Here is a 12,513-nt window from a genome sequence, read left to right as displayed (position 1 = left end):
CACATCACACATCCATTATATTTACAAAATGTAATTTGCATAAAACATGGGTTAAAAATGCTACTTCCTTTGATGTGTGAATATGCACGTCTACATGCTGTTTACAAATGTAATGGCCCAATTCTGTCCTCAGAAACCCACACGAAATTCCAAAGGAAGTGTTTGGTCACCTCACTGGTGCCCAGCCGAGTGAAAAATACTTCGGTAACACAAACGAATGCAATGACACTTCTTAAAGGCAAGTCTGTGTACACAGCAGAGGGAGAAGCTAATGAGAAGCAGATGCACATGGAGAGGATTCTGAGTGAAATGGTGTGTGTGGTTTCACTTTGGGCACGTGTTTCTCTAGCACATGGGGACAGGGAGTATATATAGCAATGCAAAGGAAAATATTAGCTGTTGAAAAATGTGTATGCTATTGGGGAAAAAGAGGCTTTAAAGGGGAAAGTATTCAGATTGAAAAGCAAATTCTGGAAGTCTCAGGAGAGCTCAGAAGGCTTAAACTACAACTAATTAAATTATTTTTTGCACGTTGGGAGGCCAAAACAAATGAAAACTATTCTTTTCTGTCCCCACAAGATAGTGTTGGCTGGAGCTGCAGTTGTGCCAGCTGTGAGCACCTCTGATGCTAGGTGCAGCACCCAGCTGGCAGCAGAAACACCCAAAATCCAACATCCTTGCGTGGCCACCACTGCCCCAGCTCACCCTTACTCAGCCCTGGCATCCAGCACGAAGCTCCACATGCCCAGTTTGTACATCTTTTGCAAACCCAACCACAGCACCAACATCTGCTGAGTGCTCAGGAATCTTGGCTGGAAAACCAGGTAACAACTCCTCCCTCCCTGTAGGGAAGGAAGGATTTTGCTTTTGTGAACAAAATACAAGACTGTGGGTTTAAATAGTGTGGTAAGGCAGGAATAATTTTTATGAGGTACTACTGGAGTGAATGGAGCAGTGAAATGAAATTATCATGGCCATCTCAAGGGCAGACAAATTTTTCAAGGGGACTTTAGGTTATAAACAAATAGTTTACTCACACTTCTGTAGAACTGTACAATATGAAATGCCTACAGGAAGGTGCAATAATTGCAAGGCCAAGGCAGCTTTGGTTTGTTGTTTTTATTTTTTTCAATTCCCTGCAGAAATGCTCTAATTCCACTAAAAATTAGTTCTGGGAAGGCTTCTCTTCGTTCAATACATTTATCTCAGCCTGTGGACAGTTGGTGTCCATCATCCAACACTTTAAGGGTCTTCATCCACCATGAAGATTCACACTACCAAGAGATTAAAAGTAAGATTTACCATAGGCTGCTTCATGCATATGTTCTATAAAACAGTTCTCTTCCTCTGAACAGAACTTGAACTACTTCTAGGGCAAGACCAAACAGAAAAAAGTGAGGAAAAGGTGAAACTAAGGGAGTATCTTTGTTTTTTCAATGGTCTTTCCTGCAGAGGAACTGCTTCCATGGACGCTGGATGAGGCTCTCAGAGCACAAGAAAGAGTTCAGCTTTTCCTGAACTGATGTCATTAAAGCCAACAAATGGGCTGCTCTGGGAAATTCATTCTGCATATCAGTATGAGAAATCATTGTTTCAGAGCTGCAAATGTCAATGGGATCACAGCAAGAAGTCAATGAATCATTTAACATGTGTGTATCAGCATCACTGCCTGTGTTCCGCAGTAGCTAAAAAGGTTTAATTCATTCCTGTTCTACTGCCTGAAAAGGTCCTTCTTTTTTTAATGCCTTGCTCTCCCTGGATGCAGAAATTTGGTGAACATGGCTGCCAGATCCTCTTCTGGAGCTGCAGGGCCAGAATCATTTCCATGCAGGGAAAGAGGGGACTGCCCATCTGGCTGATGAAAAGGCTACAGCCCGTCTGCAAAGCGACAGAAGATTTCAAACCCTCCTGATAACCACCAGCCCCAAGAAAACACAATTGCAATCTCAGTTTTCTGTTGGCCACACGTGTTCCACATCAAGGGTCTCAAAAGCAAAGTGGGACTGCACCCCTGGCCTCCTCACATAGCACCTGAGTTGTATTTTGGAGCAGTTGAAGAAGAAATAATTTGCTGTGCAGAAACATGGGCAAAAGCATCTGGAATAGATAGCTGTTTTTATAAGACTTAATCCAAAAATTAGATGCTGCACAGTAGAGAATAGGGTAGAGATTAAAAAAAATTCTGCAAAAGAGAAAAGGAAGCAAAAGAAAAAAATTTAACCTTTTTTTCTGGAAAGTATTTTCAGTAGTCTCAGCCGGTGTCTCATTCTATAGAAACACTGAGACATTTTGGTCATTTTTCCCACTATTATATGAAAAATATAATCCCTGAAAGTCCTCAAATTGTTTTAAAAGCTTTAGAATTAGGCCCTTGGAAAACAGAAAAACACAAAGGAGGCCCATTGTCTGAAGTAATTAAACAAATCAATCCAGAGTATCTGATTCCTCTCTTATTCTTTGCCTAACTGTTCTTGTAAAGAACATATTTTATCTTAACTTGCATATTGAAGGCAGGATTTTGCCAGTCTAAACTTTTTCTTCTCTGTCTTTCATCCAGTGGCAATTCAGCACATAAACACTGATGCTGCTGCTGTTGCTGCTGCAAATGCTGGCACAAAACCCTCAGTCACTTTTCAGCTGGGGAAGCTGAACGTTGTTCCTACACATCCTGTGATTGGGAGCGTGGTACTTTTGGAAAGGACTGACCAGGAGTGGGCAAAGAAATGCAATGGTTTTCAAATGCCTCCTCCAAAAAACTGAGCTTAATGCTTGTGTTTAAATTCAGAACTCTGAGCTGAATTTGTGACTCAGTGACTTTGTTAAAATCTTTTGCTATTTTTTCTTTTTGCTGTCGGGTGTATATAGAGAAAGGGGAATGAGTATTCGTAAGGACCACTATTAATATTTTTAAATCATGCTGGTTATTCCATTTATTGCTGTGGGCATTGATATCTCCTCCCCAAAAAAGCTTCAGGTAAATGTGAAGCCCTCAGCTGGTAGAAGTGTAGTCTCACAGATTTTTCACAGGCAGGCTGTGGTTGGGTGTCTTTGCTTCCCAGTGACCTAATTTTCCTGCTGGAATTAGAGAGGAAGTGGGAGGGGTGCATGTCAGAATGTCCCATTCTCACCAGGTAACAGAAGCCAGGCTGAATGGCCTGCTTAGGTTATAATTAAAATATCTGGCATGCACTGAGCTCCTGGACCAGGCAGGCCAGGGATGAACGTGATGTGTGCTCCTGGTTGGGCTGGATTTCCTTCCCACCCCTCTCATTAGGATGTTCCATTCCCGTAAAACACAAACATTTTTATTCTCACATGTACGTCAGTGGTGAGGGATCCGTTCTCAAAACCTGCCCCGTTTCCTCGATGACTCAGCTGCTCAGAATGTCACTGTTGGAGTGAGGAGAGTAATCCCCGGAGTAAAGAAACCCCCTATGTGTAGAGCCTACCAATTTTATGTCATTAAAGGTCATGCAAAATCACTTGCTTTCTTATATACTCCTTTATGTTGTCCCCTGTGTGCCCTACATCCTTTTTTAAAATAGGGTTTGTGGCACGTGACAGTGAGAACAAGACAGCAGTGGCAAGAGATGTACTTGAAGGCGGCTTTGAAAAGAGAATGTTACAGACATTCAGATGCGCTTGGCACTACTCAGTTTAGAGAGGGAGAAAGATAAATAACTGATTTATATAATATTATTTTGATGTATATCTTCACTGTATGTTGTAGAAAGGCACTCTCTGTACTTCATGTTCTATTATTTATTTATTCTCTTTTTGAATTTTTTTCCTCATCTTTACCTCACCTCTCCATATCTCAGCAATCTACCTTTTTCAATACCAACTACAAAACTATACATCGACTGATTTTCCTGATTAATTGGTCAAGAGATATCCCCATTTCACCCAAAACCATCTTTCACTGGAATTTCCCAACCAGTCCCAGCCTAAGTATGCCCGTGCATTAATTTAAACTCCAACAATTTTGTTACTGAGTCACAACATGACTTTTCAAACTTCTCCCAGTTTCCCTTTCTGAAATTGTAGGGTTTATTAATGCTGGTTGTGGGAAAACAAAAGGGATTCGTAAACAGAGATATTGTTTTATTTTCCCCTGAAAATCTACGCTGGCAAGGAAAAAAATGTCCTGGCCTTCAGATATCTCCTGGAGATTCTTACTGACAACTTTTTAAGAAGCACAGAGGGAAAGAAAAGAGCAAAGGTATGTGCTAAGCAAGTCCTCAAGTAAATGAGACCCAGGAGTCCTAATAAATCTCAGTGTTGCCAAAAGATAATTCAGTCCCAAAAAATCTGAAACAGCAACACCAGTCCTTCTTTGGTCACATCAGTTGCATTTAAAGGATAAACAAGAGTCCTGAGTTTACAGAGAGCAATTCCAATGCGTGCTGTCATTTCTGTAAGGTATAATGGGCTTTAGAATGTACACACACAGAAGGTTTCCAGCAATTCCTGGTTTATTTAGAGCTTTATTATATTTTTTCTTACTTTGGTTATCAAAATGTCTCCTGCTTTTTAGGACTTAGGAGGTGCTTTTGGGGACTCTGCAAAATGCTCTTATCCAATACCAACTTTGCTGCTCAGAAGGAGGAATTAAAACTGGGTGGGGCCTGGCATAATTCAGAGACCAAGAGGGTTTGGAAATAAATCAGAAATCCCAAAGGGATGAGGCCAGGCCACTGGCAATTGACTCCAACTACACTGTGCAGAAACACGAAAAATATAACCCCCATTTCTCCCTGCTAATCTTTGGGATCTTAACTAAACATTGACATCTCCTAACATCTTAAAAATCCAGCACTCAATGGCAATATGGCAATAAAATGGTGGCCTTTCTTCATTCCCAAGTTCATAGACGAAGACAAACATAAATGTACTCCCAGTCTTAGTCAATGCAGCCAATTTCTCTGACTCTGCACAATTTTCAACAGAGCAAACAAAAAATCAAATAATTTTGGTTCTTTCTTCAGAGATAATTTGCTCATTTTATAGTGTAGGCTGTGATAAATGATGTTCTTTGTCTTTTACCTTGATTACAAATATTTCCTACACAAAGAAAAAGTGTGATTTTCATGATGAAGGCAAAAGGAGAGTTGGATTCATTTATAAGAGCAGATGCAAAGTACATAATTTTTCTTTGTGGCAATAAATATTTTCACAAACACCAAAGCACTCAGTGGCATTTATAACAAATAGTTTGAAATAATCCTCAATAATTTCTATGCTGATAAGGGACCTTGCATGTCCTTCTGAAACACTTCTAAAAAAGCCTTTCTTTCTGAAAAACAATGGCCTCCAGTGGTTGTCAAACAGGACACACAAAATCAAAATATTGCAACCAGATTTTCCAAGTGTTTGCATGTTCCTATCAAGTGGAATGTGTTCTGCTCCATATGTTCAAGTCAATAACCAACTAAAAGGCTGAGCATCCTATGCAAAGTGATAAATTATTGACATCCACGCCCACATTTGGATGTTGGCATCTAAGAAATTCTTTCCTTAAAAATGTTGAGCCTTAAGACAGCCCCTAACCCAGGCAAAGATTATGGGTTTTTAGAAAAGCATTGGAAAACCTTGAAGTGTGGGAGGTGGTTCATGAAATAAGAAAGAAAAGAAAAATTGGTTTATCCAGGGCTGGAGAACAGTGGTGAGGGGATGTTTCCCAGAAACCAGGGGGAAAGTTCTTCCAGTACAAATAATCTCTTCTTTTCCAATATCCCTTTGAATCTAGAAACCCATTAAAGTTTAATTTCACAAATTGTAACTGAAGCCAAAGTTGTTAAAAAATCTCTGGTAGATCAGCAAATATGGCCTCTACCATTCATCAATCGTTTCAAAATGATGGATTTAAATTATGAGAGTATAAAGCCAAACTCCATGAGGAGGACATTTCATGTCCAGTTCTAGTATAATCCATCACTTTTTTGTTTGTAAAATAGAAATACCTAAAATGCTTAAGGGAAATATTTTAAAAATGTGATTTTACTTGAATTTAGAACAATACTGACCACATGCTGCTGATGTTACTTGTGATGACTGTGCTGAAACTTCAGCATCGCTGAGGTCCAAAAATAAAATGGGATTATGGGAACAACAGGCTTTGTCAGAGAGATCTTAATGTATTATTCAAGGAACAGACTAGGAATGCAGAGAAGAATTTAAGGAAGGGGGAAAAATAATCTGTTCACGATGCATTTTTTTGTATCATGTTCTTTGGACAACAAGAATCCTGGGATTCAAGACCAGATGTCTGTGCATGAACAGATCATCTTCAGATCAATACAGAAACACAGGGGCTTGGACAAAAAATTAATTATACGTTAAATTAAGGCAGTAAATTCAGGTGCCTCCCTCTTGGACAAAAATATCTCCAAGAAGATAGCACAAAAATATCTCAAATCACAAAAATTCTCTTTTTGTTTTCTTCTGCAAATAAGTAATAAATTCTGTGACTTAAATACATTCATTAGATAAAATTTGGTCTGGGCTTAATCTTACTCCAGAATAGATATTTTTAATTAATTTATATAAGGTGAAAACTGGATATATGAAAAAATGACAGCAGTCATAAAACATTTTAAAATGTAAAAAGCTTGTTGTCTTGTTTGGTGTTTGACAGAGTCCCTAATCTCTATCCTCCAATAATAATTATCCCACAGGATCAACAGAATGAATTCTGAGTTTTAAAAATATGTCTGAAATTGTGTTTCTATACCCAACACGTAAAAGTATGCCCCTATTAATTTTTATAAGCTCTCCATAGTGCCACAGGTGTCTATAGGGGCTGAAGGACTTACTATCTCTGGAAAATATGATTCCTTCAGCTGCACCAATATCTCAATAAAGATAAATTAGGATCCAGAAGGAAATGAGGGTTGCAGAATTCGCCCTTTAATAGGTGAAGCCCACAGAATAAAATCAATTAATAAGCTTGTCCAACTTCAAACATAGTGACAGCAAACACAGCCAATTAACTTTACATTTCAAAGGCACATAAAGGACAGATTGAACATTTTGTTCAAGTCTATTTTTGTTCTATAGCACTACAGAAAAGGAAATAAAAGGAAAAATGTGACAGCTGCAATAGATGTGATTAATCAGTCACAACCATCAAACAATGTGTGGAGGACACAGACAGGCTGCACTTCAAACTAAAATTCCACAAAACACCACAGTCTGCACTATATCTGCATCCCAAACCCCTCCAAAACCAACAGATGACATTAATCATTCTTGGCCATCCACTATAGCCTGATGAATTTGCAGTTTGTATCCCAGTGCACTGGAGACTTACATATAATAAAAAATAGGCTGGAGCAGCAAAAATACCAGAGGCCAAAAGAATAAATAAAGCACAGTGACTCCACAGCCCAGAACAAAAAACCTCTGACTGCTAAATGGGCCTTTGCTATATGTACATGCACTTTTCATTACAAACTCATTAAAAATGAGTTTGTATAAGTTTTCTGTGCAAGAGAGTGGGGATGAAGTAGAACAGAGGATAATGTCCCATAAAAATATCTCAAAGCACTTCTTGAACATGGCTTGTCACAAGCAGCTTACTTGCAAGGGACATAATTGATAATTAACATTGCCATCCTATAGATGTTGAAAATGGGATGCCCCATTAAACTTAAAGCCTGAAAATTTGGTTTAAACTCTTCATTAAATCTGGTGTGAGCAGTCTCATAAGTGTAATGCTTAACTACAGTATCTGTCAAAATCAGAAAGCTATCATGCATATGAGAAGAATTAACCTTAAATTACGCAAGAAACAAGGTGGTATTTAAATAAAAAAACGTATTTGTATGTGACACCATCTTAACTATTCAAAAAGGTCATAGTGACATTATCATGCAAATCATCAAAATTACTTTCAATCCATTTTTAATCATCTACATGGGCTGGAGTTGAAACAGCTACATTGTTTTCCTTTTTTTCCCCCTGAATTCTCAGTCCTTTACAGGAAAAATAGGCCAAAATACTGCAAATACTATAAAAATATGATTTTTTATGTACTTGGCTGTAGCAGACTGTAAATGGAACACAAGATTTCAGCCCATTACACACTTTGATCAATACTCAGGCACAAAATATCAACTCAAGGCAAAATTCACTGGGCAACCAAAAGGTCTACTGAAAAAATTCCCTGTCCACAATGCGGATTTAAGCAGAATTTAGGCAGCATTACAGGCCCTAGGTGAACCTCCAGCACAGAGCTGGAATTTGCCTACAATAGGAAGAAAAAATTGCCTTTAAAGACTCTGGAAATGTGAAACAGAGGTGGAAATGGACCTGGAGCAGAAGAGAGGCTTCCACTGTCTTATCTTTGCATTTTTGGCAGAGAGATTAAGTACACGCATAGAAATTTGGCTCTGGTTGCCTAAAATAGACCCACTTTTTTTAAAATGCTGATTTCTGTTTTAAGGTGGAAAAGGTAATTTATGCCTTTTTTCAAAGCAAGGAAACTTTGGTTGTATTAAAAAAAAACCAAAGTCACAAAGAATCTGGTTTACAGATTAGAAAGGAGATTGGATTTTCTTAAAACAGTTGAAATTATTACACACAGGGCTTTGCTTCAGATCCTTCTTTCTGGGAATTATAATGGCTGCTGCCAAAACCAAATCTGTTTAACTGGTTAAGCTAAGAACCCAAATCAGTGCAAATGAGATCAGTTTATCAGGGTTTAATAGCTATAACACAGACAGAGAAATAAAGGAATAAAAACAAACCCTTTCTCTTGAAACACAATCTTCCTCCCACCGTCATTCAGATGCATAGCCAAAATACTTCTCATTTTTTAACTCAGGAAACATTGTGGGCCTCATGTTAAATGGGCAGTGCTGCTTCCAGATCCCTTTTTTGAAGTCCACGGGGAGCTCTGCTCCAAACTGGGTAACTTCCCCACGTTATTATGGCTGCTACTCAGAGTGTTGAGGAAAGGTCAGATCCTGGAAGATCTGCTTTGGAATTCAAATCCCATTTGCTTGGCAGTGAAAAAAGGCATTTTTAAGCAATATTGGGTGAAATTTTATTTCTCAGAATGTCTCCAATGCTGTAGGTGGCCCATCATTGGCAGGGGGGTTAGAGGAAAAGATGTCCAGAGCTCTTTTTCGGCCTACACAACTCCATGATTTTGTGATTCTGCCGAAGAGTGTGACACAAAACCACTCCCTGACAACTTGAAAAGAGCTGGGGACAGCTAAAAACTGAATGCTATTGGAAAAAGGAATGGATAAATATATTTCTAGAGGTTTTCTGTGCTCTCACCAGAGGGAAAAGGAACATTTGAAGCCAGGTCTGGATGAGGGCAAGGGCAGAAGCTGAGGGTGAGACACACTCCACGAATGGGTAAAACGAAATGGTGGGGAGACCAAGAACAGAGGAATAAAAGGGAGTCAAGATTTCAATGCAGGACTAAAAAGGAAGGCAAGACAAGAACAATCCTATCTGTACCATGGAGTGGCAGAACTTGGAAAAAGGGATGGGAAGAAGGGCGCTATGAAGGAGAAAGCACATTGCTGTCAAAGAGGTTGATTGGAAAAGATTATTCCTTTATGCCCATTTCACTGATTGGAAAGTGTTATTAATGAAATTATGGAGTTGGCTTTTGCAAGGTTGCATGTTTAGATTTTTTAGGTTTAATTAATTAAGATAATTTAAAAGATAATCATTTAAGTGGTTAAAAAGGGTTGATAATGGTTGTTGAACCTTGTTATTCCCTAGTTACATGTTTGGTGGTGATTACTGTTCACATCTTTTTTTTGATTGCCAAGTTTGGTGGCTATGTTGAAAATTAGTGATGAAGTTGTGTTGGTCGGGTCACTCCTTTTATTAAATCAGTTATTGATTACAGTTTTAAATGGTAAACTTAACCCTTTGTGTCTCCCTCCCCAGAGATTTCAAAGCGTCGCCACAGGCAGCACCCCAGAGCTATCCCTGAGGGACTGCAACTTGACTCCGTGGCAACCATGCACGCCAATGAGAAAGCCTTTCCCGCCACAGAAGGCGGTGACATCGCCCCTTCCCGCTGTCCCCGAGCGCCAGCGAGCCATTGGAGGGAAGACCTTACCTCAGAAATGCCCTCACGAACCATTTGAAGCCTTGGAGGCGGGACTGTGGGCGGACTGAGGGCCTATCTGGGAGGCCACAGAAGATAGAAAACCCCGACACAGATTGAAAACTTGTCCTTTCTTTTCCGGTTAGCTGTTGGAGAGATCCGGCGCTGGGGCACTCGGTCCTGATCTCTATTTAGAGACTCTGTTAAAGAATTTTGGCCTCAGACCAGCTGAGGCGCACCCGGCGTTGCTGGATCGCTGCGTTGAGGCATGGAGCCGGTTCGGCTTAAAGACACCTGCGATACAGAGAGGCTTCCACTGCTGTGCATGTTTATCTCATACAAAATGTTGCTTTTTAGCACTCACTGCTTCATTTTCTCCTGATCTACCCAGCAAAAAAACGAAAAAAGGAGGCAAGAGTTGTTTATTTTTAGTCAGAGCACCAAGTAAAGCCAGTGCTGGCAATGTCACATCTCACACCATCAGCACAGCCCAGTGAGCGGACAGCTACTGGCTCGGTCCACTCTGGGACTTGTTTTCTTATGATTACCTTGTCCAAGCCAGGTTGGCTGGACGAGGAAATACTTGGATTAGGTGTGGGATCACATTCCAATGCCTCATAACTCGAAGTATATGGTATATTTTCAGTATGAATGCCATACACAAGCCAGGGGTTTTGCACACACTGCAGCCTCCAGCAGGTCTGAACACCACCAAGTTAGTCAGTAATTGATGCCTCTGATTTTTTTCACCAAGCTCTCAGCGCTGTTTTGTTTATCTGATGGTGTTGATTCATAAGGCCACAACTTGAAGATGAGGTAGAAATCCATGGAAAAGTGCAGCTTCCCATTGGCAGGGAATTTGGCATTCCAGCTCCCAGTTTTGGAGAACACCTTGCACAAAGACAGAGCCATTGCAGTGCACAGGCAGGGCAACAAAGGTGCTTTCAAGCAAAGGTGAGTGTTGCTCTCTTAAAAGCTTAAGCACTTTAGATTTGTAAGCAAGTCAGGCCTGTAAGTGACTGTTGTCCTTACAGTAAATTCTATATGAATTTTTTGTTAAATTGACTTAAGCTATCAATTAAGTGATGCTAAACCTTTAGGCCCAAACTGTTTTTCAAGTCCAGGGTTCGGTTTGGCGAAGGGGTCCACTCTGAATCATGTGACACAAATGGGAGGGGTTCCCTTTGTCCTTTTTATCCTTATGCTTTCCTATCCTCACCGTTTCCCCCCAGCAGCCTCCAGGTAGATAATTTTGGGGATGATTTGGGGTTTAGATTGATTGATTTTTGATTTTAGTTTGCTTTCCTCTCTGTGCTTTAACCGACTTGTAAGTGATAGAGTGAACCTTGACAACAAACTTTATCACACTTTCACGTTTATATTAAACCTGCTTTTTCTGATACCTTTGCTGGTGATTCAACCCAAAAATGAGCTAAGCAAAGCAACAAGCAGTGCTCCAAAGGCTTCCCTGTTTAAGAGAAATGACTTGTAAGAAACATATGACTTTTAAAAAGAAAAGCCAAAAGGTAAGGCTTTAGAATCTTCTTTTTTAATCGCCCAAAGTAACAAGGTAGGCGCTTCAGACAAACAGTTAAGGAGTGGTCTGTACTTGTTGCCAGAATTTTAACACCCCCCAAAAAAGTTTGTATTAATACAAAAAAGAAGTTATATCAGTGAAAGATGTGAAGGTGTCCTGAGGGTGGAAATTGAGGGAAAATATTTTCAGATCAAATCTTTTGTTTTGTAGGAAGTATTTCTTTCTTTCTTCATCTCAAGTTCAAGCAAATAAAAACGTAAGCATTTTGACTTCACCAAAAATACATTCGGTATTTATTTCCCAGATAAAGGAATTCAACAGGTCAGAGGCACGTGACTTCAGGCAAATTTTTTTGCCCCAGGCAAAATTTGCGTTGCTGCGGTTGGAAAAAGGTGTTGTCCAAAGGATTATTAATTTTTCTCATTACACTGATTCAACTCCTGCAGCTTTGGAAACAGGCATCTGGAATTAAGTGAAAGTATGAGTTAATTTTAGTCAGTATTAATGCCTCAACATGTTTGTGATTTCAAACTCACAGAATATCGCCCCTGGCTGATTTTAAAGCGTAAGATATTTTATAATGTTATTCACATTAATGTTTCCATATTAAGAAATGGAATTTAAATATTTATCCAAAATTTCTTTTCAATTATACACCCGTTGAGAAATGTGGCCATCCCATCTACCAAATAATTCCCAAGAAAAACTTGCATCCACACAGTAGCTGTTTAACACTTCTTAGTAGCAATTCTTTTGTGCTTTAAGGAAGAAGTTCAAAGCTGTCCGCCCCACAGCAGAACAATTAACAAGTCACAGGTGTATCTGCGTTCATCACTGAACTGCACTAATTTGCTTGGAATATAGCTTCCTGCCTTTTTTGCTTTTCCAGACCCAATGC

The sequence above is a fragment of the Corvus kubaryi genome, unplaced genomic scaffold, assembly GCF_017639235.1.
Source record: "Corvus kubaryi isolate FWS band 111438036 unplaced genomic scaffold, C.kubaryi_AGA036_p1.0 37391, whole genome shotgun sequence".
NCBI lineage: Eukaryota > Metazoa > Chordata > Aves > Passeriformes > Corvidae > Corvus > Corvus kubaryi.
This window is presented reverse-complemented; position numbering follows the sequence as displayed.